This window comes from Protopterus annectens, chromosome 1.part1 (genome assembly GCF_019279795.1).
Source record: "Protopterus annectens isolate FY-2018-M chromosome 1.part1, PAN1.0, whole genome shotgun sequence".
NCBI classification, from domain to species: Eukaryota; Metazoa; Chordata; order Ceratodontiformes; family Protopteridae; genus Protopterus; species Protopterus annectens.
The window spans coordinates 1,657,898,207-1,657,924,796 of NC_056726.1; the positions used below are offsets into that span (position 1 = coordinate 1,657,898,207).

Genomic DNA, 26,590 nt, shown 5'->3' on the forward strand with positions numbered 1-26,590 from the left:
AAAGCTCCCTCTCTCACAGGTGAACAGAGAAGCCTCCTTCTATCCAAGTAAGGTATGGGCAACTCAGAAAATTGTAACACAGGCCTGAATTCAGCACTAGCCTGAAAACTGGACTATACTAGCTTAGAAAGGTAGGAAACAAGGAATTTTTTTGTTTTTTAAAAGATAAGGCAAAAACAGTAAAAATACACTTAAAACAGCTTTAAATGACTACAAACTGTAAAAAAAAAACACTTAAAACAGCTTTAGATGACTACAAACAATCAGAAAAGGCTTTTAAAAAAATTACCCAATAAACCAGTAAAAAAAAATCTCTAAACTGAGCCCTGTTCCTGTAGTCTTCAATCAGACAAGTTTTAACTGCACACTCCTGCCACTGGGATGCAGGGGAACCTTCTCCAAAAAGAAGGCCTGGATTAGTGCTCAAGTTATACAAACAAAGCTAGATTCAGCAGGCCTGGATCTAGTCTATGCTACAGGAAACAAGGCGCACCAATTTCAGTAAGAAACAGTTCAAATATGCAGGCACTATAAGCCTTTAACCAGAAATTTCCAGCTCAGAAGGGCAGAGTCCAGCCTCTCCTCCCACAAGAGTGCAGACCACGAACCTTCTTAATGTAAAATAACTATCCTGAAGCCCAAGTGCTTAAACCAGAACTAATACACTTTTAGAATAACAGACACTGAGCCTTCAATCAGCAGTTCCCAACTTAGAAGGATGTAAGCTACCTGTCCTGCCACACCAGTGCAGACCACAAACCTTCTTAATGTACAACAACTGATCTGAAGCCAAAGTGCTTAAACCAAAAGGCTTAGAATGATAGCTACACTTTAATCAGGTTACTACCAAGCAGTAGTACATACAATTGAATACTTTTAAGAAGGCCTGGATTAGTGCTCAAGTTATACAAGCAATTCTAAATTTAGCAGGACTGGATCTAGTCTATGCTATAGCAAACAAGGCACACCAATTTCAGTAATGAACAGTTCACATATGCAGGCACTGTAAGCCTTTAACCAGAAATTCCCAGCTCAGAAGGGCAGAGTCCAGCCTCTTCTCCCACAGGAGTGCAGACCACAAACCTTCTTAATGTAAAATAACTGGCCTGAAGCCCAAGTGCTTAAACCAGAACTAATACACTTTTAGATTAACAGACACTGAGCCTTCAGTCAGCAGTTCCCAACTTAGAAGGATGTAAGCTACCTGTCCAGCAACAACAGTGCAGACCACAAACCTTCTTAATGTAAAACAACTGGTCTGAATCCCAAGTGCCTAAACCAAAAGGCTTAGAATGATAGTTACACCAAGCAGTAATAAATACAATTGAGTACTTTTAAGATGACACAAAAGCAAAATAAAGTAATAAAGTAGGAAGAAATACAACTACAGTAAAAGCAGATGAATAAAGTGGAATTTTTTTTTTTTAGTGAGCAAATGAGATGGGCCCTGGAGGAATGGACAAATGTAAATTTGCAAGAAGGGCAGGCAGTTTCAAAGCCAGCAAGATTAACACCATAACAAAAGCAGGGAGGATGGGTGGGGGACTAATTGAAAAAACAGAGCCACAACTTCCAGCTAGATAGTATTCAATGCAACACAAATAAATCAATTTAAATGCTGTATTATTTGAAAAAAGTACAGATAAAGATTTACTTAAATTCACTTATACATCCAGTTGATTGCATGTAGGTCTTAGCTGGCCAAAGCTCAGAGTTTAAACAGAAAATAATCCAAAATGTACCACTTATATAAGGCAGAAACCAAATATCAATGAAGTGAACTACCCCCACTTCCCTGGCTATGCAGGAATTCTAACAAGCATTAAATTCTAACAAGCATTAACTGAAAAAACAGTCACAACTTCCAGCTAGATAGTATTCAATGCAACACACATCAATTTAAATGCTGTATTATTTGAAAAAAGTGCAGATAAGGATTTACTTAAATTAACTTATACATCCAGTTGACTGCACGTAGGTCTTAGCTGGCCAAAGCTCAGAGTTTAATCTTGTCAATTATTGATATGTAGTTAATTATTTTTCTGATTTTGCTTTCTTCCATGCTAATTTAATTAATATGTGTTCAACTTGATTGTCCAATATTGTCTATTTGTAAGTATGGAGATTTTCTCCCAGGGCCTCCATTTGAAAATGGGCCTCAGGCCCAATTGGACATCTCCTGGTAAACACATGAAATAAATAAAAATAAAAATTTTACAGCAGTAGTGGCACAAACAGGGGCTAAAGGTGGAGGTGTCTCAGTATATCTCAACAACAACAATACCTCTAGGTTGGTTAAACAGGATGGCATGCTGGAGTTTCTCCATGTGCAGATTACCATAGATAAAATTGTGTACCATTTCATAGCTATCTATAGGTTATCCTCCATGTCCCAAGAAACTCACAGTGCATACTTCAACTTACTGTAGACACTTACTATCCAAACAAACACACAACTCATGGGGGACTTTAATTAACTTTCTATAGACTGGGCTAATATAGACTAGGCTGCCTCAAATCTACAGGCATAGAGATTCCCAGACTTTGTAAATGCAGACACCTTTGCGTAGTTGGACAGAAGCAGCCAGTAAATCATGTCATAACCATAAATCTCCTCCAATATAAAAGTCTAAAGCATAAAATGTGTGTGCACCACATCTAGGTTGCACAGCTAGACTTATGAAGCCCCAAGTAATTGTTAAGCTAGTACACACCTATGAACTCAAGAATTATGCATTCTGATGTCAAAAGTAAGTCTCGCATGCGGACTAAATCTCTTCTATAATTTATTGACTGTATGTTGGGTATCATGTATTCTGGCAATATAAACTGTTAGGAATATAGAGATAGTTACCAGTAGAAATAGTTTAAAAATTTTGAAGTGAACCATAAATGTGTTATGGACAAAAGTCCTGGGGAAATAAGCTTTGCCTATTACGTCTACAATGTAATTTCTGGATAATGATGTGGAATTTTAGGAACATTGTCCTCCAGGTCAGGAGAATATGAAATGGGCGGGTCTTTAGGGCAATTTATTACATCTAAAAATAATAGAAAGAATGAAGAAGAGGGGCAGCAGAGACTTTGGAAAATAAGGGAGATGAGTCCTCAGATTTTCAGTGATGAAAAAGTAAACGAGATAACCACTTAATGAAGGAAAGCACTTTTCCTAAAAAAAGACAATGATGGAGAAGTAGGGTGTAGCTTTACTATTACAGCCTAAGCAAATAGAAACTGTACTATGAAAAAGAAAACATAAATACTGTATTATGATTTTGACACACAGAAAATAAACAGAGTAGTAGTTGGACTCCGGGGAAGTTTCAGGGTAAAGGGATGATGATACTTTGTGTAGAGGTTTAATCCTTTGTTTAACTTATTACATGATGGAGAGATGGTTACCATCTATGGGATGGAGGGTTAGAGTAGGAAGACTAACTGTGGATAATGAGATAGAACCACCTTATATAATTAGAAAAACATTTTTTTTCAAAAGATGAAGGTAGAGACATTTCAGATATAACCTTCTTGCATAACAAAAATCAGAAATGTATTTGGAAGACTATTTCATTGATCTTTGGTCATTACTAGGCTTGTAGTCCAGAGGACCATTGAGGGGGCCAAGCCCAAATTCCTAGTTGCTCCTAAGCACTGTCTAAATGACTTGCACAAGGTCACACAGTAGGCAAATGATGGCTCGGGAAATCAAAGCTTGTACAACAGGAACTACAGCTTATATCCTTAACGCTTGGAACCAACTCCTAAAATTTAGCTGTGAAATTATCAATAGAAATGAACAAGTACTGTAAAGAGACGGAGGAGTTTGCTAGATTTGTTAAGCCAAAGCAAGTTGGAAGAGTGATAGTTGTGCAATGACTACCTGTGATAACAGATAGTACAATAAGTGACTTCACATTGGTATCTAAATAATATTTACTTAAGAGCGAGCGAATGGTGGTAGGAAGGGCAAAAGATGGGAGAAAGTTTTGTGAAATCTAGACGTTTTATACTGGACGATGAAATAGTAATGTTAAAGATGGAATCCTTTGTAAGAATGAGGTTAACTATTTGATTTCAAGTTAATTAATATATATATATATATATATATATATATATATATATATATATATATATATATATACACAAACACACACACACACACACACACACAGATATATATATATATATATATATATATATATATATATATATATATATATATATTAAAGCAGGGTTGCAAGTTAAAATGTTTGTGTTCAGAACATCAAACAGGGGTGCATGATGCTTTCTGATTGAAGGTGAAAAAGTGTGAGCAGTTTGTATGAGAAGAAGGTTAAGTTTTAAAACAGTAAAACGATTTTAAATCTAAAGGGATACTATTTTAGTTTTGTGGATAAAGTATTGAAAAGAATTTTGCCTTTTTAGTGGATCGGAGTTCCGCTGTGGCGACCCCTAACCGGGAAAAAGCCGAAAGTCACAACACAACAATTCACAACATTAAGTAGCTCATCACTGTAGAAATATGGGAAGATTAAGGGACTGTGAGAACAGAGCTGTTGGATGTTTTTAAAAGCTAGGATATGTAGCTACAGGATGTTTGGAAGACCATTATAAAAGTTTAGAAGGGAAGACATTTAAATACTAGAACTGTAATAAATTACTAAAGAGTGGGATAGAAACTGAATTAACTTTAAAAGTCAGGGCAGCTAAGACATCTGAGATATACATGCCACAATGGCATTTTAGTATTAGGAAAAGCTACTGATATGAAACTTAAAATGTGGATGTTATGTTTTAAAGGAAGATAAGTAACATGTTTAAAAAACTGGATGCTTACATGTCTGCTGTATACAAATCATAAATTAGTTCTGAAACATGTTTAAGAATACGTTTTTAAGCATTAGCATGGGATATTTATTAGAGTTAGATTATGTGGTGGTGTGACAGATAGAAACGCTATTGATTTTTCTATGTACTGAGATACATGCTTAAAAAGGTTAGAACAGGTTGTATAGGTGATTATATATCATGAAATGATAAGAAAAAAATATTGTTTAGTCAGATCAGTTTTAAGTGGGAATGGATAAATGCTTAGTGATCACATGCATGAGAATGTGTTTAGGATTTCTAGGGATGATTTGGTGAAGCTTCTTTCTAACATGAAAGTTGTGAGACAAGATTGGCCTTTAAGCCCCCTATTAGATTTTGTTATTCGAATAGATTTATTGAGGAGATGAAGAAGAAAAAAGTGTGGATACTGGTAGCTGGTAGCAAGGTAAAGATGCAATAAATGTCATGAGGAATGATATTGATAAATTTATCTTACTGATAAGTAATCGTGGGCTGAATGCAGCTCGAGACAATTGTGCACATTCTGAAAGGTTTGGGGGTGGTCTTTAAAATGTTAAGGAACAAGACTGAGGAGTGATTTATGGGTAGGCATACATCAGAGTGCAGTACTGAAAGCATTTCTTTTCAAACTGGCTCCAAAAAAATTTGGGCTTGGATATTTTTTCTTGCACAGTGATTTGTTAAGGAAGAAGAAGTTTACAGAAACCTTTTTTTTTCCAAAGACATGAGCTAAAGCACCAAAAGAAAAAAAATACTAGTCTTGTTTGTTGAATACTTTTTAGCACTTGATGGGTGTATATATAAAATAAGGATCCCAAACCCTCTGAGGCTTGAAGTTATGCTGTTGAAGGATTCCTTTGGTTTAAGGCTTGTTTCCATTTATTTTTTAAACATGGTCTGTAAGATTTTTAATGTTCTTATTTTATATGAAGAGTACACATTTATGCATCTCAGAGTACATGATGTCTGCTATATTTTCCAAAATAATTCATAAAGATATAAAAAAAGCATATACTGCTTCATATTTTTGTTTCTCTCTTGTTTGAGAGATGAAGTAAGAATTTACAAAATAAGAATATCCCAGAAGCTAGTATTTGTGTCAGTAAAGACCAGTCTGAATTTGGTATGGTAATTCATTTCTCCAAGAGAAAATGATTTAGTGTAAAAAGCTACAAATGTGAACTAAGTTTAGCAGCATATTCTATTTATTGTTTTCTATCACTGAAAAGAGTCATGTTGTTAAATAAGCATGTATAGATTTCTTAATTATATACCTTACATCTGCTTTTGTCTTAAAACTCTCCTGGGAAACTGTTGTTTGGGAATATCTCAGCACTGACTACTGCTAACATCAGACAAAAAAGTTTTAATTTGCAACCGTGTCTGGATGTCTCAAAGAAAATATGTTGCCGTAGAGACAGCAGGTAGCTGAAGTTGGCATGTATTCACTGGGAGGAATCACACCTATATTCTGCTGTTTTGGGATATTGTCACTGCACAGTATTTCTTGCTAAGTGGGTAAGGGGTGTTTTTCTGGTGTGTACCTCATATCTTCATCTGTTTTTCAAATCGTATGGGAATATGCATGGTAAGAATCTCTCTGCATGGGATGAAGGTGATTTTACAGCGCAATTTTTGCTCAGAAATAGTCTGCATGACTCAGAGGAAAATATTTTATTGAAGAGACAACATAAAGCTTTTATATCAAACGTGCTCTCATGGCAGTAACACAGTGGCATTATTCTGATTTTTGTCACTGTGACTATTGCTCTTTGCTAACTAGTTGAAGAATACATTTCTAGGTCTGTTATTTTTGTTTTGGGGATATCCATTTGATGATAAAAGATGTGAAACACAAAGAAGCTGTAAGGACATGTATTTTCAGACAAAAGGTGGTGAATTAATGAATCGACATGTATTATCTTTTTACCATAATTTCTTGTGATATTTTTAATTTCTTTCCCTGCAAAATGTTTAAATATTTTGTCTGATTGCTGTGTGAAAGACTACATATACTGTATCTCCTGTTCACTATTGTGCATATGTTTTTTACCAGATGGCCTTGGAGGTGCCTAATGATGCTTATATACCAGTCTATAAGACCAGTAAACAAACTTAAATAAACATGAGTGGTATAGCCTTATTGAATTGGTAGTGAAGTTAAAAAATAATGAATTCAAACTAGCATGGGGCAGACATAACATTTTTTCATGACAAATGAACAAAATGCACTTCTGTTCAAATATGCTTTTTTATACTAATAGAACAAAAAGGGTAAACCAATTGGAGTACTAGATATAACAAGTTATGATTGGCAACAAAGACAGGTAAACACTAGGCTATCAGTCTACAAACTACTGCTGGCCTTGAGAATCAAACCATTTACCTTGCATCTGTGAAGCTATCACCTTAGCCATTATGCCAAATCCTGACACACAGACGTTAAAAGTCTTTTTGTTTCAGGTTTGCATTGCGGAAGCAGATGTTCATCGTGTTACCCTGCTGCAGTCATCACACTTGGGTTATCCTGTCGTCAGGCGGTCCCGCAGTCAGCCAGAATTCCAAAGTCTTGGTCCGGCGTCGGTTGCTGTCACTTCTTCCCTGACGTCAGTGTGCCAGGGGTATAAATAATGCATCCAACGCCATTTTCTTCAGTCTTTCTTGCCATGCGGTGCCCGAAGCAGAAGCAATTAGCAAGTGCCGGTCGGCCGACTCCTGAGATTTTCAAAGTCGAATTTCAGATCCGAAGTCTTCAATAAAGCTAAGTACCCCACTGGGGAAACTTTTCTTGCCTCAGACCGATGTCAGAAAAAGTTAACAATTGTATTTCTTGTGGGAAGCAAATACCTCATAAGGATTTTCATTCTTACTGCATACCTTGCCTAGGCCCAGACCACGACATCACTGGTTGTCGTTTTTGTGCTAGGTTTAATAAGCGTACTTTAAAAAGACGCTTTGATTTCACACGACACTACTTCGGTAGAAAATTTAACTACACTATGCCGTCGGAGCAACCGACTACCGGCGTGCACAAAAAATGCAAGGACAAGGACAGGCAGCCTAGACCCAGGCCAGACTCCGAGGCCTCGGCTGGTCCGGTCTCTGGTTCACCGGTCTTCAGTGAGGCTCCGAAGCAGCCCCTGACTACCGCAGTTGTGGAACCTGAGACCGCTTTGGAGCTTTTGGCGGAGAGTACTAGGCTGATGCAGCCATTTTGTTTAGCCCCTACCGATGACATTGCTGATAAAGATGTCGGTGCTGCAGAAACACCTTCAGTTTCTGAAGGCGTCTTCAGACCGACGACGCTCACCATAAAAACATATCCTAAGACTAAGACTCCTATTAAACCTAAAAAGACTGCACTTCAGTCTCCAGTTCAAGGCCCCATGCCTAAGAAACAGATGCTTAAAATGGCTGAAGATTTGATCTCTTTAATCAGGGGTTCCTAGCCCCCACCCAACAAAAGGCCTAGACAAGAGGAAGATTATGCCTCCGATGAACAAGTGTCTATTTCCTCAGGCTCCTCTGAGGACCAAGATTACTCCTTCTCCCCTTATGAAGATTCTGATGCTGAGGATTCTATTCCCTCAGCTTCTCCTTCTGAAGACTACTCCTTTGGGGAAACTTTACACACTATGAGGGAACATTTTCACTGGGAAGGTCAGGACTACTCTGACTCAAAGAAAAGGCTCAGAGAGTTTCTTTTACTACACCAGCACAGACCTCTTGCCATCCCCCCAGTTTTAGACATTGTGGATGATGTTTACTTAGAATCCAGTTTGAACCCAGATTCTCTGCCTCCTGCTCCAGCCAAACCTGACAGATACTATAGAGTGCCTGACTCCCACAAATTCCTTTATAAAAGCCCTGTTGCTGATCCAGTGACTATCTCCCACGGTCCCAAAGGGGCTAAGGCTTCTATGGCAAAAAATCCTGTACCCTCTGAAAGGGACTCCAGAGCACTAGACAGGTGGGGGAAAAAGGTTTACACCTCAGCCACTCTAGCTATGAGGGCACTTAATTGCCAAATTCACATGCTAAAATATCAGCAATTTCTTATGTCTCAGTTAAAACAAAAAATGAGCACACTCCCTCAGCAGTCTGAATTGAAAGAAATGCAGGACCTGTTACATGCAGCTGAACAGGTGGGCAAACATACTTTACAATGTGGTTTTGATTCTTTGGAGGCTTCCTGCAGAGCAGCTGTCACTGGGTCTGTTATACATAGACATGCTTGGTTAAAGGAACAAACTCTGCCTGATCATGTTAAAGCAAAGCTTCTAGATGCTCCCTTACAGCAGGATGTTCTTTTTGGAGTTAAAGCAGAAGAAGTCTTGAAGAAAATGGAGGATAAGGCAAAATCTATGCAGACAGTCAAAGATTTTCTACAGGTGCAGCCCCCTCGCTTCAGCAGAAATTGGCCAACATAAAATTGGTCCTTTCCAGCTACTGACAGACCACAGAGGGGAAAATACAGACATCCAAGAGGCAGAGGGCAACCACAAGCCCAGTACAAACCACGACAATGGGGCACTGCAACACAGAAGGGAGGAGAAGACAGGTCCCAAACTACCAGGAGGCAAACTCAATGACTTACACCTCATCTGGCCAAGCAACACTCTCTTGGCAGCCCCCTTGGGAGGAAAACTCGCACTTTTTTCAGACAACTGGCACATTGTCACAAAGGACAAATGGGTCCTAGACATAATTTCACGAGGATACAGATTCCATTTTCACACCTTGCCAATGAAAAGAGGAATGCCAAACCTGCCACAAAATCAATCGCAGAGGCGCAAAAACAAAGTACAGCTCTTATGGACATGAGAGCCATTCAACTGGTACCTACTCCAGAGCAAGGCCAAGGATTTTTCTCAAGACTGTTTCTAGTTCCCAGAAAGGACAATGCCTGGAGACCAATTCTGGACATTTCAATTCTAAACACCTTCTTACAAGTACCCAAATTCCAGATGCTAACACTACAGCAGCTTCTTCCCATGTTGGGCAAGAAAGCATGGCTAGTAACATTGGACCTCAAGGAGGCATACCTGCATATCCCTATCAGACAAAGTTGCAGAAGATACCTCCATTTTATTGCAGGTTCAACCCATTACCAATTCTCTGCACTGCCCTTTGGCTTATCTACTGCGCCCAGGGTCTTCATAAAATGCCTGTCACCAGTAATTACCAGTGGCGGCTGGTGACTTCAAATCACAGGGGGGCTGCAGGAGACAGCTGAATGGGTGGGGTCAAGGGGGAGGGGTGTGGTCAACCATAAAGGGGAGGAGCTATGCACAAAACCACAAAAAATAACTTTAATTAAATACGCTGCCCTGGGTGGCAAACCATCATTATGAAAGTCCAAGCAAGACAAAAATAAGTGTAGAAGAATAAAAATATTTCAATGCATTGGCTGCATGACAGCTTACTTAATATCTAGATGGAAACAAAAGGTTGTGAGGCATGAACAAATAAATTACTTTTTAAATACATTACTGGAATGCCAGTCAAAATCAAGTATAAGAAAAACCAGAAGCACTCAACTCAAACCACTTCTCCTTGCACTGCAGTTCTAATTATAATATATTCAGCTTTATTAAAGTACCAAGTAACATGCTGAAAGTAGAAATCTATGTGATGCCCCCACTTGTAAAAATGTTTCTTATCTGCTGCCTGACAACTTGTTTCATGGGGAGAACATGATAAAAGTAAAAATGAAAAGCAAACAAGAAACAAGCTCAAGATACATTGCTTAAAGGATTACTGTACAGGTTATGGACCACACATGATTGGCATTCTGTTTAGTTTACGGGTAAAGTCTGTAGAGATGACTGGAAGTCTCCAACAAGTGTAATGAGCTTTTAAAATAATGGAATCCTGTCCTTTAATACCCAAGGCTTATACATTATCTAGTCAAGTATTCTCTGCATGGCAACAACAGAAAGGCTTTCAATGTTGGCAATTCTTTAACAGTATGCTTATTAAAGCTTACTTGCATCTTACAATGTCAGACAAGCTTACCTTATGGCCATTAAAGCATTGCTACTTAAACACAGAGCAACAGGCACTTTGAGTAATAAGCATAAATCTGAGTAATAAGCATAAATCAACAGTACAAAAATATGACAGAAACCAGACCATTCTGCAAAATCAAGGACAGATGAAAAGCCACTGTAGTACTTATGCAGTGTGTCCTCCCCATCCAAGGTAGATACAACTACTCCTTGGCTTGCTTGGACACATCCAGAGTCACTACATGGGGGAGTGGGGTGAAACAAGCATGTCACAATTTGAAATCTCTCTGGCTGACTGTGATGGTCCTGACACATTTGTCATATCTCTCAACCTCAAGAGCAAGAAATCTGGACAAAGCCATACACAGAAGTGGGACAAAGGCCCAAAAATAAGGACAATTTTTAAATATTGCTCTAATAAACTTAGAAAGATTATAGAATAGGTCTTGCATTAGTATGAATTTTCTGAAAGGTATAAAATCTGAAACTCAAATGTCTGTCATTTTCTAACTTCAGTCTTTAGTGATTTGTCACTAATTTGCCAAAAAACACAATTTTATGAAAAATGGACCAAAAATGTGATGTAAAAATATAAAATAGACACACAATACAGCTGCTACCTGTCAAAGAAGGGACACTTTAATATTAGTACTGCTACCTTGAGCAGCTGACAAAATTAAAGAATCTACATGCATTTCAAGTAATCTATAACTTTGATTATTACAGTTATTTCTTAATTGTAAACCCTCCATGTTTTCTTCCAAAATTGCTATTTTTGGAGGGATTGTTAGGGGGAAGAGCAACATTTTGAGCCAAAAACTGGGGACAGTTGAGAGGTTGGCTATGCCTAATTCTATAAAGCAATTTATTTGCATGTACCTCTCAACCTGTTAATGCAGTAAATCTGAACAAGGCCAAATATATTGGGGCACATATAAACAGTACTAAAATTGCTCTTGTATAAATTGAGACAGTTGATAGAACAGCTCTTACTTTAACATGCATTTTCTGAAGGTTATGAAGTCTGAAACTTATTATTTAGTGACTTCTGGCAAATCATTTAGGAATTAAAACTACAAATTTTATGAAGAACAAACCAAAAGTAAGAAGCAAAAATCTATTCATTCTTTGAAAATCTGGACAGTTGGGAGGTATAGTTCAGCTGGGCCTGTCTGAGTTTGCTGCCCTTCCCCCCTGACAAAATAATGGTTGAATGGAGCCTCTGCAGCCATTCCAATGAACCATTACTTGGCTATTTCACTCCATTTACCATAAACACTAATGTGCATGCATACTGCTTTACTTCTATGATGAGTTGGACTTCATTTGAAAGTTTTATTTTGTATTTTACAGCACAAACACTAAGTCATCTGTTAAATAAAGCAATGCAGTCTCACAATGAAAACTTAGCATTAAAACTTCTCTGCCCTTGAAATTCACATTCATTGAAACAGCATTGAAACCCACATTCAAAGAAAATACATTTTGCCAGTGGCAGATAAAGATTAATTTTGGGCTGTTTTCAAATCATAGGCCCCTTGCATATGAAACATACATGGGCTCTTTGATACACCTTCCTCATTGTACTAAAATTATATTCCTTGTACAATACAGTACACTTGTTAGAGGGTGTTTTAAATTTGTTTTGAACATTTTTCCAGTAAGCAATGAAACAAACCATATGCACCCATAATGGCAAAACTGCCCAGTTGAGAACATTTATTATAAAAAAGTCTACTCAGACTTCCACAGTCCACCATTATTAGTAAATATACACAATTCTACAGTCCACCATTATTAGTAAATATGCACAATTCCACAGTCCACCATTATTAGTAAATATGCACAATTCTACAGTCCACCATTATCAGTAAATATGCACAATTCTACAGTCCACCTTTATCAGTAAATATGCACAATTCTACAGTCTATTATCAGTAAATATGCACAATCTCTGAAGTAAGTCATCTACATAATTCCACATTAAAGAAATCTGTAACTAATGAAGCGGTTGCTGCAAGCAATCACCTTTATATTTCATGGTTTCATCGAAAAATAAAGTGTCTGTTGCCCCTCAGGAATAAATTGCCTATATTACATTAAAAAATGATAAGCTAGTAATAATATTGCAAGAGGAAATGGATGGCAAACTGATAACGAACTCATAGTTAATATCTTCACCAAGGAGAACATTCTCAGTACGGCAGCATCCACCCCTTGTGGGAGTAGAACCCACAGCCTTCTGCATCAAAAGCAAGTACACAACCTGTTGTGCTATAGTATTAACTAGGCAAGGCACTAAACTTCTATTCCCCTGCATCTCTCAGCTCCTTGTAAAATCTACTCAATACTCAACTGCATCTCAACTTCGCAGCTCAAAAAAACTGGAAAAAGCCAAAATGTATTGGGGGGGGGTCAAAAGCCCAAAAACCAGGGACACATTAAACATTGCTTGTATAATCTTGAAAAGTTGCTAGAATAAAATGTTGTGTTGCCACCATATATTTTACTGCCAAGGTCCCTGAGCAAAAAACAGTCAGAGTAACATACCACTATGCCACATCAGCTGCTTTGTAAAAGAGAGGAAGACTGAAACTTAAATGGCTATCATTTAGTGAATTCAGTTCTCACCATAGCTGTCAACCTCTTAGTACAAAACACCTGGACAAACCCAGTAATGAGGGAATACAGCCCTCAAACATATTCAGTGAATTCAGTTCTTGCCATAGCTGTCAACCTTAGCACAAAAACCTGGACAAAGCCAATAATGGGGAATACAGTCCCAAAAATAGGGACAAATTTAAAATATTCATCTTATAAACTTAGAAAATTGCTAGAAAAAAGGTTGTGCTACTATGTATTCTGAAGAACATGAAGTTTGAAATTCAAATGCCGGTCAATTTTACTGGACAGAACAAAACAATTTTCAGCAGAGGCATGGGATTAATACTGCAGTCACATCTTTGTAAAATGGCAGGGCACCAGAGCAAATCCACACAAACACAGGGAGGAGATGCAGACTCCACACAGAAGCCACCCCAACCAAGAATCAAACCAGAAAACCTATAACTGTGAGGCAACAATACTACCACTGCACCATCAAATATGCAAGGAGTTAAACATTCAGAAACCTGAAGTCTGAAATTCAAATGCCTGTCAATTTTCCTGCGGACAGAACAAAACCAATTTTCAGCAGAGACGCAGGGATTAATACTGCAGATACGTCTTTGTAAAATGGCAGGGCACCAGAGCAAATCCACACAAACACAGGGAGGAGATGCAGACTCCACACAGAAGCCACCCCAACCAAGAATCAAACGAGAAAACCTATAGCTGCGAGGCAACAATACTACCACTGCACCATCAAATATGCAAGGAATTAAACATTCAGAAACCTGAAGTCTGAAATTCAAATGCCTGTCAATTTTATTTAACATTTGTTAATCAGGACAGTCTGCCTTGGAACAAAAAAAACAATTTTCAGCAGAGGCCCAGGAAGAAATAATGCAGACATGTCTTTGTAACATGGGAGGACACAAAAGCAAACCCACACAAACACAGGGAGAAGATACAGACCCCACAAAGAAGGAACCCCAGCCAAGAATCAAACCTGAGAACCTGCAGCTGTGAGGCAACAATTCTACCAGTGCAACGTCAAATAAAAGCAAACCCACACAAACACAGGGAGAAGATAACAGACCCCACAAAGAAGGAACCCCAGCCAAGAATCAAACCTGAAAACCTGCAGCTGTGAGGCAACAATGCTACTACTACACCATCAAATATCAAGCATTAAAGCATTTACAAACCACAGATATTATGAGGAACAGATCAGATCAAATATGAGGCAAAAATCTGCAATTTGCTTTACAAATGGTGGTGGGTAGGGAACTCAAGTCTTTAACACCTGCATACAAGGTACAGGGTTCAAGCCTGAGGTATTCCCTACCACACCACCATGAGCACCTGGGGCATTTTCACACACAGAAACATTCCAGTGTTAGAATCATGACTTCAAAGTAGTTTCTTTAAATTATTGTTTGGTGTCTAACATTATCATGACTTTGAAGTAGTTTCTTTAAATTATTGTTTGGTGTCTAACATTATCCTTGTGATCACACTGTCTTAGTATGTTGACTTCTTTTACGCTCCCTTCTTTTTTATAATAACAAGTGCTTAAATAATATTGCTTTGCTAGTTTAATCGCATCAAATCCTCCAGCAGTCATTCTATCAGATTAAATCTGAGTGTTTACACGAATTCTTTGCATCATCTTCGCCTGGAAGCTATACGTGTTGTATTATTACACTGTTTGACAATTAATTGCATTAACATTGTCACCGTCTACGTTGTAGTAGTAATTGCAACGAAATATACCACCCAGTAAAGCTAGTCTCAACCCCTTACCTCAGGAATCAGGGTCAAAGCCAAAAATAAACAAGGACAAATGTCTGAAATCAGGGATGCATTTAAAATATCAGTGCTACTGACTTTAAAGGGCGGTAGACTAATAATAATAATAATAATAATAATAATAATAATAATAATAATAATAATAATAATAATAATAATAATAATAACAATAATATGAATTAGCATGGATTTTCAGAGCTAAAACATGTCTGTGGCTTCCATGGCTGTCATTATTTGTTTAATGCACTCCACTATATTTTACAAACAATTGCAACCTTTGGGATTGACAGTAAAAACATGAGCCCCAATCAAGGACATCCCTGCAGATCCCAGTGAAATTGCAGGATAAATAAAAATAGGTGAAAGTTAATTTCTGAACCATATAAACAGACACTTATGACGCCTGCAGTCCTTCTAAAGAGCATTAGTAAAGTAATGTTTAATTCAACTTTACATTTAAAGTGTTACCTCTGAAATAATTTATTGTAAGCTACCTTTCTCGATACTTTAAGGGATGGTCTTACGCAAACTGTTTTATCCATAGCTGTCAATCTGTTGCCTCAAGAATCAGGGATAACGCCAACAATAATTAGGGACAAAGACCATAAGTTAAGTATATTTTTGAAATAGTCATGCTTTAAAATGCAATTTCAGAGGTATACAAAGTCTTCAAATGCAATGTCTAGCACTATTAGTATTAGATCCCTGTAATCATCGGTGTTGTGGCAGAAACTCAAATTTTAGGAGGGACATGGGAAACATTTAAGCCACAATCTAGCACATCTCTGAAAATCAGGGACTTGAAAAATATGATTTTATTCTTCCAAATTTTGCCGGTTCAGTCGCATTGCTCTTTTCTGTTTTTCTTCAACATTTTCCTCAGCCGTTCTTCACTTAAATATTCATCTCAGAACATGACAAGTGGAAAACGAGTGCACAGAATTAAAACTAATAATGAGGATGCAAAACTCAGTGATTCATAACTCCCAACCGTTCAATACCAGATTCAAGTACAAAGTCAAAACATTACACACACACACAGACACACACACACACACACACACACACACACACACACACACACACACACACACACACACACACACACACACACACACACGTCAAGTATGAAAGCAGCAAGCACAACACACTTCAGATCATAAATACAAGCACACACCATAAATTCAATCAAGTATAGCAAGTACCATACACTTACCTGTCCATTCTCCATAATATCCAGCTAACGTCCTGCCCGCGCAATGCTCCAAGACCTGCGAGATCCCTGCATTCAAAACTCCTTCCCGAGACTGTTCTGTAAATCCTGACTGCTGCTGTTGCAGTCTGGCCCCGACACATTCTCCCAGCGAGTCTGTGCACTTTAAAAGTGCACAGACATCTCCTTGTGTCCCCCTATGGGGACTGCCGGATTGCCTGGAGCATGCGCATAGACGCGCAGTAGTCGGGACTACTGCGCATGCGCGAAGTCCGTGAAATTTAAAAACATTTTTTTTTCTATTTTTTATTTCTTTTTGATTTGAGGGGGTTGCAGTCCGGCAGTCCAATAGCACGGGCCGCCCCTGGTAATTACATACTGCAGACAAAGAGGAATTCAGATATACCCATACCTGGACGACTGCCTCATCCACGTAGAAAGCAAGGACAAACTCTTACGACATCTGGCTTTTGTAAAACATCTTCTAAGTTACCTGGGGTAAACAGTAAACGAAAAGAAATCAAAACTAGTACCCTCACAAACCATGACATTCCGGGGTGCCAGCTTGAATACAATGGCCCAGAAGGCTTATCTGACGCCAGACAAACAACTGCAACTGACTATATATTTCAAAACAATGGCAACAAAGACCCAACTACCTGCAAGAAAAATTCTGCAGGCCTTGGGCTTCATGGCATCTTGCATACTACTAATACTATTTGCAAAGCTGCATATGAGGAAATTACAGTGGTACCTAAAAAGCGTATGGTCTCAACACAGCCACAGCTTGGACACAATGATATCTCTCATTCCCTGCCTACAACAGGAGTTTCTATGGTGGTCACAGGCATGTCACCTCAACAAGGGCCAGCCTTTCACCTTGCCCCCAGCCAGGCAAACTATGACAACAGATGCATCGGACTGCGGCTGGGGGGCACACATGGCAGGACAGTGCATTCAAGGCATATGGACTTCAGATCAAAGGAATCTGCACATCAATCAAAAAGAGATGCTAGCTGTACAGAATGCTCTGACAGCCTTCAATAATCTATTACATTCAGGACAACTTACAATAAGGACAGACAACACCACAGTAATGTGGTACATAAACAAACAAGGGGGGACACACTCCTACCCTCTATGCAGGCAAGCAATGACCTTGTGGAACACAGCTCTGGCTTACCAAGTTCAGTTACAAGATCAATTCCTTCCAGGAAAAAAGAACACATTGGCAGACGACCTCAGCAGAAATATCATGGACCCCCACGAGTGGAAAATGGATCCACAAGTATTTGCAATGATAACTCAAAAATGGGGCCTTCCAGATATAGACCTGTTTGCCAGTCCTCTAAACTATCAACTAACAAATTTTGTACAAGGACACTTCACCATCAAGCTTGGAAAGTGGACGCACTCTCTTTCAGTTGGAAAAACCTGACAGTATATGCCTTTCCTCCATCGTCTCTCCTCACAAAGGTGCTTCTGAAAGTCAGAAAGGAGAGACCACGACTGATACTCATAGCCCCAGACTGGCCACGCCAGCACTGGTACCCACTATTGAGGAATATGCCCCAGGGCCCACCTTGGATTTTACCACAAATTGCACATTTGCTCACACAGCAAAACAATCAGATTCTTCACAGCCAGCTCAAAACCTTAAATCTGGCTGCATGGCAAATCACCTAAGCATCCAGCCAGCTCCTCTTTTCCAAGCTGTTATGGATGTTATTCTGGAAGCTAGGAGGCCCAGCACCAGGAAGGCCTATTTGGATAAATGGAAAAGGTTTTGCGCCTGGAACCAAGCTAAAGGACAAAACACACTTCAGCCTCACATGCCTCAGATTCTACAGTACCTAACTGAGATGTTGCACAAAGGACTTTCTTTATCTTCCATTAAAATCCATGCATCAGCTATTTCAGCCCACTACAACATGGATCCACCCTTATTTTTGCATCCACTTCTAAGGCAGTTCCTCAGAGGGGAAAAAAACATTAGGCCCCCCAGGAGAGCACCTACACCAACATGGGACCTCAATTTTGTTCTGGAAAAACTTACACTACCTCCCTTTGAACCAGCTTTCTCTGTAGATCTACAGTTTCTATAATGGAAGACTGCCCTGCTACTAGCAATAACTTCAGCTAGAAGAGTCTCAGAGCTGCAGGCACTAATGGCAGTGGAACCTTTCCTCATTTTCCATCAAGACAGAGTTTCTCTACGAGCTAATCCTTCCTTCATGCCTAAGGTGGTTTCCAGTGTGGCTTTAAATCAAACCATCAACTTAGCCACCTTCTTCCCAAATCCACAGAACAAAGGAGAAAGACTCCTGCATTCCTTGGACATTCACAGACAACTTCATTACTACTTGGATAAAACTAAAGCTTTCAGAAAATCTGACCAGCTCTTTCTATCCTATGCTACAGCTTCACAAGGGAAGGCCATATCAAAACAAACCATTTCCAAATGGATAGGACATTGCATTCGTTTTTGCTATACCCATCATGGAAAACCAGTTCCTGCTACCATTAGGCCCCACTGTACTAGGGCAACAGCTACATCTACAGCCTTCCTCAGGGGGGTTCCTACCAAGAAGATTTTGGAAGCTGCAACTTGGAGTTCAGTACACACCTTTACCAAACACTATCACTTACCACTTTACTCTAAGACTAGAGCTGGCTTCACCACTGCAGTTCTGCAGGGCCTTCTAGCCTCCTCTAACCCTCTATAACTCCTCCACCCATCTTTAGCTTTGGGATTCTACCCAAGTGTGATGACTGCAGCAGGGTAACACGATGAACATAGTACAGTTTTGTACCTACCATAAATGTAGATGTTCGAGTGTTCACCCTGCTGCAGTCCAAGTTACCCTCCCTCCATCCCCTCTGATCTAACTGGCTAAAATCTCTACATTACCTCCCTGATGTATTTGCTTATAGCTGGAGGGATTTAGTGTTTGTGCAGAAATTACTTAATTTGGTACTAATTACTGACCACCTTTTTGGGGGCACCTGACATCTGGGGCAAGAAAATCTGAAGAAAATGGTGTCGGATGCATTATTTATACCCCTGGCGCACTGCCGTCAGGGAAGAAGTGACAGCAACCGATGCCGGACCAAGACTTTGGAATTCTGGCCGACTGCAGGACCGCCTGACGACAGGATAACCGAAGTGTGATAACTGCAGCAGGGTGAACACTCAAACATCTACATTTATGGTAGGTACAAAACTGTACTTTTATAACAGATAGTGAAAGGATTCAGGTTGCTATGCGTACAAAAGAGTCTTCATTCGCATATCATTACTGTGAAGGCTGTAGTCCATCCTAGCATTCTGTCTGTCTTTAAGGAACAATTATGGGTTGTGTTTTTCAGTTCTGTTTTTACTTACAATTCTTGGAGCAAGTGATAAAGTTGGATTCAATTAACATGGTATATAGCTAACATCAGAGATTAGGTTTGAGGTATAAAGGCAATAGATAAATGAAAATGACATACACAGAGTGACTGAGAAAATGCAATATATACATGCATTATATACAGACTGGAAGTCACAGCTGGCATCCTGAAAGAATCACTACCAAAAGCAAAGTCAGAGCAAAGTACATAGAGAGAAGAAGGGAAAGATAAGGTTAAATTATATGACCAGAGTGGTTGTAGTTGCATTTTCCTAGACTCCGGAAATGTGCTTTTATTTCTGATTGAAAAATGTGGTAAAAGGAATAATGTTTAAGAAAAGAAGGGAGAGATTGCCATAGTTTGGGACTAGGTACTGAAAAAGCATGGTCTGTGTAGGGAATCCTATTTCTTGGGTGTGGTGCAGAAGGGGACATGAGTGGTTAAGATTTTTAAGGTGATATGTTATAACATCTCTATATGTTCTGGACGCTAGTGAGGGGAAGGTGTCATTCTTGATACATTTTAATAGTTAAGAGGCAAGTAAAAGCCACTATGTTCTTTCACAGGTAGACAGATAGGTTTTTCAATGGTTTTGAAATGGTGTTTATTTCTTAGGGAAATACTGAATAATCTGCAAATAGTATTTGTGATAGATTGAATGGTGGATACATTCTTTTAAGGGATGCAACAATAAGAGGGCGACAATATCCCACTGAGCTAATAACATACCTTTGCCTATAGCACTTCTACAAGGTATGGATAGAAGAGATGTTATTAGCAAAGAACAGGAGTACAAGAGAGATTCTATTAGCAAAGAACAATTATCTGATTATATACCATCCTCTCAAGTACTTTTTAAAATGAAGCAAAGTATGGTAATATGTCAGTAATCATGTGGACACTAAGGGTGTTTTAAAGAGTGGCGCAATGACTGTCTGTTTAAAATGAGCTGGAACAATGAAAGAAGTGAGACACAGTTGAAAATTTGTGCCGAGAGTTTGGAAATTGTTTGTTTTATGAAGTAATGGGGGAATGCAGCTTGCGATCATTTTCCAAACTTTACTATAGTTTTTAACTGACTTTACTGTGGTGTGTTTAAAATAAAATGAAGAGGAATAGCTGCTTGAGATAATTTAAATAACAGAGAGTTGAGGTAGTTGTGTAGCAGACTGTACGTGATTGGGGCATTATAATTACAGATGTAATCCATAAATTGTTGCAGTGTACTACTATTCATTGCATATGATCTTTATGAAGATGTCTGAAAGTTTATGTTAGAGATTCTTTAATGGTTTGTTGAGTTTGTTTTAGTTTTGAAGCCATAAATACCTGTCCCTTTTTTCTGTGGAACTAAGCTTTGAATTTTTTGTTAGTGAGTTTGTAAGCCTTATGCAATTTGAGAAATGCATGGTGGTCAGTACGAATGGAGGACTTTTCCAAACCTTTCATGTGTAGCCCTTGTCTTGGTAGGTCTGTCTGATGGCTGATTTTTTCCAGGTGCACTTATTTCCTCTAACTGGTTTGCTTTTGAGTTGTAAACATTATATTGAATTCTTGATGTATGTCCTGTTAAATAATTCCAGTGCTTTATTAGGATAACATTCAAGGTAGAGGGGACTAGTTAATTGATCTGAATTGACAGACAATGTCTTCCTGTTTAGATTTTGAAAAATTTTAGACAGTAATTTCTGGATGTAGAATGTTAAAAGTTCAGAGACAGGATACTAATTGGTTGTGATCGGTGTTAATACAGTTGATTTTCTGTGAGATATTTTGGATGAGTAGGTCAAGCAACATATGTTTTACTGTAGAGGGGTTTTGCATAGACAGGGATGTTAAAATGTGAGTCAATCCACCTTTGTAAGAGAAGTTTTGTAGTCACTGTTTCAGTACAAGCATATCTATATTACAATCTTTTAAGAGGAGGAGACTGTTGTACTATGATTGCTTGAGAAGATTCTGTAAGGTAGATTCCATTGTGGATAGATTTGTGGGAGTTGGGATATAAATTAAACCAATAGTGATCTTGACAGAATTACTACTGTAATGTTTTATTAGCATCTACTTGAGAATGTGTTTAATAGTGTTGTTACTTTGTCTTATTGTACAGTTCTCTATTTGCAATTATTTTTTAGGAATATTATAACTCCTCCACCATGGGCTGTAACAATTTTGTTTTTAAAGTATATCATATAGTATGAGTTTATGTAGGAAAATGGATAATGTCTAGATTTTAGCTAGATGTATTTAATATAAAATATGCTTGACATGTGGAGTTAGATGAATATTGTTTATTGTTAATGCCTTGGATAGTGACGCTAAAAAAAAGTGAGGCTTGTTTTCAAGGCAGTAAACAGTAGTTTACTTGCAGGCATAGGTGTAGTCAAGTTGTTTGGGAGACCTAGATTGGTGTAAATGCCTGTGCAATAAGTTGTTGTAGTGACACAAAGATGTTAATAGGTGGTAACATTCTGTATGGTTTAAGCTTTTTGAGATTTAATTTTATTGATTCAGCAATGGAGGAGGTGAACTGAAAATGGCTGAAAATGCTATCCATGGTAACTATTTATGTGTTTATTTTATAAAGTCCATGGAATGGCATAAGCATTGCTGAACTTATTTGCAACCCCTCAACAACTAAAACAATACGTCAAAAAACAGAAAAAGTAAATTGGCTCACTAACAAAATGAGTGTCACGTCCCAACAGTCTGTAATCAGCATAAATCTCTTTATTATTCACAAATGTTGAGCCCTTTCATCTACTAGTCCGTAGATTTCATCAGAACAAATACAAGTTCCTTGTTATCCATTTAAATAATTCATTCTTCCAATCACATTCAAGAATGCATTACATATAAATAAATTACATATTAATGAACTAGTGTCTGAATTAATGTCTGTACTCATAAATCACACTTAAACACATTTTATGGTTTGCTTGCTTATAAAACACCAATATTAAATAATTATAGTAAACTGGATGTTTTTGCAAAAATATATGTATATTAACTTGACTAACTAAAGTTTAAAAATTGTCCTTAGAATTAAATATTATATAGTTCATATTATACATTGCTATATTTTATATAAAAATGTATAAAAATTATAAAAAGTTATAAAAGGTTATTATGTAACAATACATATGTATGTCCAGTGGGAGACTTTTGTATCTGGATATTATATGTTGAATTATGCTTTCCATTTTATAAATGTGATGTACAATAAATAAAATGAAAACTTTTTTTGTAACTTCTAAAAATGTATATTCAGTCAGTATATTTCCATACATAGAGTCTATATAAAATATGCATACATGCAATAACGGTTTGGCGGGGATACATTCATTTAATCCTGAGGGATTGGCTGCATTTAACAATATTTGCCATTTTACCTCTTTCTCCCCCAGTTTGGCCTTAATATATACCCCTCTTAGACTTGTCATGACACAATCTAAAATAGCAAACTTGAAGGTGTCACAACTATTACTGTTTTCAAGATGCCTATATAGGGCATTATTCTTGTCCTTTTTTATACAGTACAAGTGATCATATATACGATTCCTGAGCCTTCTGACCGTTTTTCCTACATAGAAACTAGGACACTTGGTACACTTACCTAAATGTATTACATGTTGGGTCTGACAATTCCCCTTCTTAAATCTTATCCTAGTTTTATTAGGGTTTCCCAATGTTAAGATATTCTCCTCCATTGTAGCGTGACATTGGTTGCAGTGCCCACATCCACTAGTACCTTTCCTTGTACCATTAAAGTTGCTACCCTTGTGTCTAGTCCTCATTTCTATCATTCTTATTAAATTTGCTCCAGTCTTATATACAAAGCAAAGTGCATCTCCTAATGTATTGTGATTCCCTTCATCGCTCCTTAGAATATGCCAATTATTATGTGTAATATTTTTCACTTCTACTACTGATGGATTAAATTCTAATATACAGGCAAACTGTAACCCTTAGTATTGTCAGGGTTACTCTCCTTAGTAGTTTCATTGTCAATAGTCACGTCTCTACGCAATAGGGGAATATATTTCTTCCCCCATTCCCTTTTGACATAGCTAGTAATGTCCTGTATTAAATTATCTGAATATCTGAACATTTCTCCTATATTATTAATTTCTGCTACCATTTCTGAATACTCTGAGGTCATTCGTGCAGCTCTAATGCATTGTCCTTTCAGAATACTTCTCTTATGGGAGTTAAGATGGTTACTGGAAAGTTCCAAATACGAATTACAAAATGTGTCCTTACGGTAAATTTTGGACTGGAAACCATTCCCATCAGTATGAATGAATGCATCCAAATAATTAATACCCTTCTTATTATAATCATGGGTAAATTTTAAATATGAGCTAGTACTGTTTAAATAATCAATGGACTGGTTAATAAGATCCACTGGGCCATTCCCCAAAATGAATGTAATCCAAAAACCTGACATAACAATCGATGGAGTCAATTATATGTTCTTCCTCCCAGTCGAATAGTACTAAATTGGCATGTATGGGAGCACAAGCTGTCCCCATAGCTACACCCTGAGTTTGTTTATAGTACTCTCCTTCAAAATACATGTAGTTATTATCCAATACAATGCCCATGAATTCCTGTATTAAATTGATTCTATCCCAGTCCAGTTGAGTATGTTTTTGGATACTGTTAATAAATGTCCTAGTACCATCCTTTCTAGGTATACTGGAAAAAAGGTCAATAATGTCAATAGTTAAAAATACCAGATTTCCTTTCCATAATTCTGTTTTAATTCTACTCAGGAAGTCCCACAAGTCTTTGACTACGTGTGGAACTCCCTTGTACATAGATTTTAACCACCTGTCTATTGCCTTTCCATATGGGAAAGTCTTACCTTTACTCCCCGATATTATGGGACGAAAGGGGGGATTCTCCAAATTTTTGTGTATTTTAGATATTCCTACTATTGTTGCCAACAATGGATATTCCACTTTCAAGAATTTATAAGTGTCAATATCTATACGGCTATCTAACAAAAATTCTTCCAAATATATATCTATCCTTCTATGGTCAATGTTGATTTGGTTAATGGAGGAAGTCTCATAATATCATATATCTTCTGTGTGTATTCTATCACATCATATAGTACTATTCCTCCTCCCTTGTCAGGGGTAATAATACATATATTGTGGGTGTCACAAATGTCCCATAGTGCTTTTTGTTCTTCAACACTCAAGTTGTCTCTGTGTCAACGATACTTGGATTTTTCCTGTAATCTATACAGTTCATTAGCCATGACCTTTTCAAAGGTCACCAGTGTGTTGTGCATGGGTGGTCTAAAGACACTTTTCTTTCTCAATTCATTGTTATAAACTCTATCATTTTGATTCTGAAAAAGCAAACCCATATTCAATTTCCTTAAATACAGCTTGAATTCAACTATATTGTCCACTATATCAAACCTTCTTTTGGGGACATATTTCATGCCTCTAGCAAACAATTTAAAATGTTCTGTTTGAGTCTGGTATTGCATTTAATTGTAAATATTAAAATCTCCCATACTATGTATAACTCCCTGTTTATGAATTACTTCATGTTCCCCAAATGTTCCTATTGATATACTCTCAACTTCTCTACCTACGGGGTAAAGTTCGCCCAGTCTCTGTATCCCTAATTCCAGGCTTCTCTCCTGTAATCCCTGCTCCACTCTTGCTGTTTTCCTAAAAAAATGTCTTCCATTACCCTGATTTTGATTATACTGCCAATTACCCCCATATTTTTCTCCCCTCACAGTCTGTTTGTTCTGATAACCTTTGTCTTCTTTGTGTTTATCTTTGTCTTTACCCCATTTGTATGCTGTGTCATTTTCATATTGTTTCAAATCTCTTAAAAATGTCGTACATTTCCTATCAAACATCTTTTTACTGTTTTTTTCAGCATAGTCAAATTGTTTCTTATGTAGTGTCTCCCACTGTGTATAAACTAAATCATTGACTATAGTTTCATTTAACTCTTCCACTTCTTTGAACAACCTACACAGTTTGCTGTCATTATATGCTATAATAAATTCCATAAATTGCATTCCAAACTTGTTAAACATCTTATTACATTCTTTAATATTAATATTGTTTAATTCAATACCCATGGATTGTTTTAAAAATCGTAAACCCATTGGTGCTATATTGCTGTCCATACATTTTCTCAAATATAGATTATCCATCTGTAATGCTTTTATATTACTAAGTTTTTTTGCCAAAACTTTATATTAGTTCCTTTAATGTCCCATATTTTAGATTATTTTCATTGTCCTTGTTTTTATTTATTTTTATTTTTTATTTATTTTTTATTTATTTATTTATTTAACATTTGTTGACCGGGAATGTCCGACTAGGTTCCACAGAGCCTGTTTTCAGCAGAGGCCCGGGGAGAAATGCTCCAGGTATTATGACTTGTAGCATTGAAGTTCTGAGAGTCATACTAATTTTTAAAAAATTCATCTAATTTGTAAATACTAAAACGATATCACACACCTACCACTACCCTCCTATATTGTAATAATTAAAAAAAAAGACAAATAGAAAAACAACATTAAATCCCTGCTGTCCATTTCATTTCACTAAAGTGTGACTCACACTATCTGTATATAGCTATATAAATATATGAATATATATATATATATATATATATATATATATATATATATATATATATATATATATATATATATATATAT

General features: G+C 37.4%; 1 protein-coding gene across 1 annotated transcript in view; it reads left to right on the forward strand.

Moving 5' to 3' along the window:
- Window positions 1-26,590, forward strand: part of GRIK3 (glutamate ionotropic receptor kainate type subunit 3) — a 2,817,598-nt gene that overhangs the window by 1,290,829 nt on the left and 1,500,179 nt on the right. The gene's annotated exons all lie outside the window — the stretch shown is intronic.